We start from the raw sequence: 5,564 nt of genomic DNA, 5'->3' as shown, positions 1-5,564 counted from the left end.
GGAAAGAGGAAGTAATTTTCCCCTTAATTTGACTCTGCTCCTGGAACTTTAAAAAGTATTTAAATGATAACTCTATAGGTAAATAAAATTATGCTTGGTACCTTTGGAAATGTTCAGAAATTAACAAACGTACTGAATAATTTACTCCTCCCCTTTCCCTAATAAACTTTCTTTGCCCCCCCAAATTTGCTTATTCCATTATTGTAAATATTTTCAAAAATTTTACTAAACCATGTGAGTTATAGAGAAGTACTGAGTAGTCTAGAGGCTAGAGGTTGGGGGAGGAGAGAGAATACTGTGTAGACAACAAGTTTTTCCAAAGGAAGCAAGCAGTCCTTTAAGGAAACTGAACCATCCTAACTTCTTATGAAATGAGACACAAAGTTCATTTCAATTGCTACTGCAACTCCAATTTCAATTCTTGGATTCCAACAACATGAAATATCCATTCTTTGATTACATACCGTGATATCCCAGTTACGAGTTGAATCTACATGACTAGAAAATCCAGCTGACCCTGTTTTCAAGACCTTCAGAAAAATATTTATTGCTTTTTCCCAATGTAACAGTAATATGTTCGGGAGAGAAAAGTTGATTTGGGAAATGTAGAAAAGAGGAAGCAAAAGCCTGCCTTTATTGGTTTTACCATTTAAATAGCAAATAGCTGATACTGACTGAGCTCTTTCTGTTTGCCAGGAATGGTTGTTAGTGCTTTACCTGTATTAGTATCAATATATTTAATCCTCACAAAACTCCCAGGACATAGGTACTAATTTACCACCAATTTACTGATGGAGAAATCTAATCATAGTGAAGTTAAAACATGCCCAATTTCAACAGCTCTTCCTTATCAAAGTCAAATAGCCGTCCATTCAAGTGGCAGAGCTGGGATTTAAAGCCAGGCAGTTTGGTCTCAGATCTCACATTCTTGACTACTTTTCATACTTCCTGTCTCTTCAGTAGAGCAAAGACAACTACTGTTAGTGCTTCCCTGAGCTTCTTTCAAGAATGTTCTCTTACAGAGTTAAATACACAGAGATCACGCAGACTATACTTTTCCATATATAGTCACCATAAACATCACTTTTAAGCCTCATGATTGCAGATCCAGTGATTGTATCAAAATTTACTCAGTACCATTTTTGTTGTTGAACACTTGGTTGTTTCGCAGTTTTTACTTTTATGAAAAACACCATTATGAATATATGAAGGCTGGTTTTTACCTAGGAATATTTTCTTTAGTGTAGTTCAGGGAAAGGGAACCAGTGCATTAAAGAATCTGGTTACCAGCTGCGGGGAGGAGAGAAATAGGTGAGAGAGATTAAGAGGTATAAACTTGCAGTTAGAGAATAAATGAGTCATGGGTATGAAATGTACAGTGTGGGGAATATAGTCAATAATTATGTAATATCTTTGTAGAATGACAAATGGTAACTAGACTTATCATGAAGATCATTTGGAAATGTATAGAGACATGGAATCACTATGTCGTACACCAGGAACTAACATAGTGTTGTAGGTCAATTATACTTCAAAAACAAACAAACAAACTCATAGAGATCAGAATTGTGGTTACAAGAGGGGGTGTGTGTGGGGAAAGGAATTGGATAAGGCAGTCAAAAGGTATAAACTTCCAGTTATAAGACAAATAAGTACTAGGGATGTAATGGACAACATGACAAATTAACACTGCTGTACGTTGTATATGAAAATTGTTGGGAATTCCCTGGTGGTCCAGTGGTTAGGACTCTGTGTTTCCACTGCAGGGGGCATGGGTTCAATCCCTGGTCGATGGACTTTCACTAAACTTTTTGTGATGATCATTTCATGATGTATGCAAGTCAAATCATTATGCATTACATCTTTTTGTGTGTGTGTGTGTGTGTGTGTGTGTGTGTGTGTGTGTGTGTGTGTTGTTTTTTGTTTTTTGGCCGAGCTGCAAGACTTGCGGGATCTTTGTTCCCAGACCAGGGATTGAACCCGGGCCCTCAGCAGTGAAAGCTCTGAGTCCTAACCACTGGGCTGCCAGGGAATTCCCATGCCATACATCTTACACTTATACAGTGCTGTATGTCAATTACACCTCAATAAAACTGGAAGAAAAAAAATAAAGCATACGACTACCTCAATTCATGCTATCAAATTGCTTTCCCAATGGATTGGCCCAGCAGTTTTAATACCCCATTAGTGAATGAGAAGGCTTTATTTCCCATACTTCTAGGAATGGAATATTATCATAAAAACTTGTTAAAAGAAGCAGAATTTTTGAATGAGTAAATAGTCTGTATATTTGTTTCCTTTTGGATTTACTTAATATCTAATGATGTTGACCATTCCTCCTAATTGTATTTTCACCAGTCATTTACTAAACCCTGATAGTTTAAGAGTTTACGTATGTGTGTGTATATCTGGTATAGATTCTTCATATAATAGAGATAATTACCCTTTGCCTATGTTTAAAATTATATTTGCTATAGTTTTTTTCTAATTTGCTTGCCATATATTATTACTTAAAATATACAGGTGTTCTACAAATAATGTCTACACATCTTTTTAATTAAGTGATTTCTTCAAGAGTTATAAACTTTAATTTCCCTCACCCTCCCAAGTTTGAGAAATCTTTAATACACTTTTCCTTTTTTGATAGTTTGCTTGGTTTTAAAATCTTAAATCTTTAATCTCCCTGGAACTCTGTTTGGGGTAAGGTATTTAATTTCCATTTTCAGTGTGCATTATTCAATACAACAGTATTAACAGCACATAGGAATTATAAAAAGCTCTGGTTATATCTGGTTCTTTCCTACTTGTTCATATAAAGGTCAAGTTACTAAAATCTGTGCTTTATCTTATAATAAGTATGCAAGGAATAAAATAAATATTATAAAGTTTACTTCCAATCAAATGTATTTTCACTGGCATTGGTTATGTTTTGTGACTTTTATTTACATGCATTTAAACGTTTGTCATTCAATTATGACAAAAAATATGCACAGTAAGCCCAAGAAACTCATTTTGGTCTTCTGGAATTTGACCATACCAAGCTAGTAGGAATTTTAGATATTCTTCAAATAACAATTTAAGAACAAGCTTGGTTTTACAAGACCCTTTCTAAATACAGTTTTAGAAATGTATTTACTCATGTACAACAATATTTTCAAGGGTGGGTAGGATCCTGCCTAGTCCAGAAATACCCATTTAAATTATAATTCAGAAAAACTTGGTAACATAGCTGCTCTACTAATGACACAGAGCAACAGAAAGACAGTCAAGGAGGCAAAGTCTCAAGAGGTGGTGAAATTTTTCATCTGTCTCCTTCCAGTCAAGCTGGTCTTGCTTGGAAGTGTAGTCCTGGCATCTTCCCTAGAATGTCTCTGTTTCTTTACCGTCTCCAATACGGAAACCACATTTTCTAAAAGCTCTTTTTTATAGTAGGAACTGCAGAAAGATGACATCATTTATTTATAAGGGATAGTTTCAAGTCAAGTGCTTTGAAGAGAGGAGTTGTTTAGAGTGATAGCACATTGCAAATACACTTTGAATCAGTTTTGTCCCTGACTGTGCTTTGGTCTATTTACTGTCTCTGGGTTTATCAAGTGAGCCATTTCTACTCTTATGTGGAAAGCTTATGTGGGGAAGGGCCATTTTTATTGAGCTCGTACTATGTGTTAATGGTGGTGTGATCCTCATCACAACTTTATGAGGTAGGTATTATCATATCTATTTTAAAGATGAATATGCTGATGCTCAGGAGTTAGTTAACTTGCTCAAGGCTACAGAGCTAGTAAGTGGTTGACCCGGGGGCTTCCAAACAAAAGCCAGTGCCCTTTCTACTAGCTTGCTTGAAGACAGTTCTCAAATGCACCTGGCCTCTGGGTCTTCAACATCTCTAACCCCCCAAATTGTAGAAGCACTTGGGTACTAACCTTGGATCTGCTAGAGATGTCCCAGAGGCACCTTCGGAACCTTCCACAGGTCCTCTTACTTTTTGAGGATCCCACAGTATGGTTATTAGTATCAAGTCACTGTTTAAAATGGTTACACCAAGTCCCTTTTCATGGAATGATTTAACTAAATGTATATAGAATTTATTAATTAAAGTAGCCTGCCTTTTCCCTCCAGTGCACACATTTTAATCCTTGGAAACCATCAGTAACAAAGGTGGGAAAGACATTAAATGAAAACATGCTTTGGGTTCTCATGCTTAATGACAACAGCTAACAGTCTTCGGCACATGCAAGATGTCAAGTTCTCACAAGCACAGATGCCATGGAAGCCAGGACTGGTACTACCCATATCTCACAGATGGAGAACCCGTCACTGACAGAGTAGCTAAACTGCCAAAACCACAAACCTGTATAGGTTGGAGCCATAGTCAGCGCAGAGAGGGGTCAAGCTCTTCTCAAAGTCAGCTGAGTGGCTGAGGTGGGCTTCATACCCAGCTCCAGGGCCCAGACCCTCACCCACTATGCTGTACTCATGGCCTTTCAGTAGACATGGTACGAATTTAGAGAGCCTAAGTTAGGACACAACATTTTATCTACATTTTCATTCTCTTTTGAATTAGGTCAACTAAATACAGAGCTTAAGTTGAGGAAAGATTTTGTTGATTTTACTTAATGAAGTCCACATCTAGCTTTTTTTCAGTTCATTTGTTAAATGAATAAATAAAAGCCATTTTTTTCTTCAGCTTTCTGCTGGGACAGGCAGCGTTAGAGGTGAGGCCAGTGTGCTGAGGTCAGCCAGCTCTCAGCATCAAGTCAAGAGGAGATGCTCTGCATATGCAAAGATGGCTTTTCTGGGTAAGCAATGCAGGTTTCTGATTACAGAGCCCAGCAACGAAAAGAGTCTTCCCTGAAAACAAGTTCTCACAGCCTGATGCACAGACTTCTCAGAGCCCTCTCCGCTCTGCCTTTTCAACCAGTTACAGGGAGAAGGGTGAAGGGAAGCCTGCTTCCCTTCAGTAAAGCAACTCACTGCCTCTGCAGAGCTGAGTGCCATTAGTGGGCACTTATTTAAGCACATTGATTGATATTCCCAGAACTAATAAAAACTTTTATGGCTACCAGATCTTTAGTGCAAAAGAACAGATCCTTTATTATTGATTACTCTGCAAAAATAACCATAAAAACCAGAACTTCCCAACAGGATTTGTTAGATCCGAAGCAAACTTTGCAAAGTTGGCATCTTGGTGACATTATGTAATACATAGCTGTCATGAACAATATCAAAATTGCTCGTTCTCAGCCAACAATCTCATAGTATTCTTATTTTGGTATTTTAACAAGATTTCTAGAATCTAGGAAATATCTTAACAAAAATGTTTACGGTGATCAAAATTAACTGTCCTTGTTGAATGCTACAAACAAAGATGCATTTTTAAAAAATACTTTTTCTGGGGCTTCCCTGGTGGCGCAGTGGTTGAGAGTCCGCCTGCCGATGCAGGGGACACGGGTTCGTGCCCCGGTCCGGGAGGATCCCACATGCCGCGGAGCGGCTGGGCCCGTGAGCCATGGCCGCTGAGCCTGCGCGTCCGGAGCCTGTGCTCTGCAACGGGAGAGGCCACA

General features: G+C 38.2%; 1 protein-coding gene across 4 annotated transcripts in view; it reads right to left on the bottom strand.

Annotated features, from left to right (window-relative positions):
* Positions 1-5,564, bottom strand: part of SLC1A3 (solute carrier family 1 member 3) — a 74,546-nt gene that overhangs the window by 55,078 nt on the left and 13,904 nt on the right. The gene's annotated exons all lie outside the window — the stretch shown is intronic.

Source organism: Lipotes vexillifer, unplaced genomic scaffold (assembly GCF_000442215.2).
Source record: "Lipotes vexillifer unplaced genomic scaffold, Lipotes_vexillifer_v1.1 scaffold715, whole genome shotgun sequence".
Classification (NCBI taxonomy): domain Eukaryota; kingdom Metazoa; phylum Chordata; class Mammalia; order Artiodactyla; family Lipotidae; genus Lipotes; species Lipotes vexillifer.
This window is presented reverse-complemented; position numbering and strand designations above follow the sequence as displayed.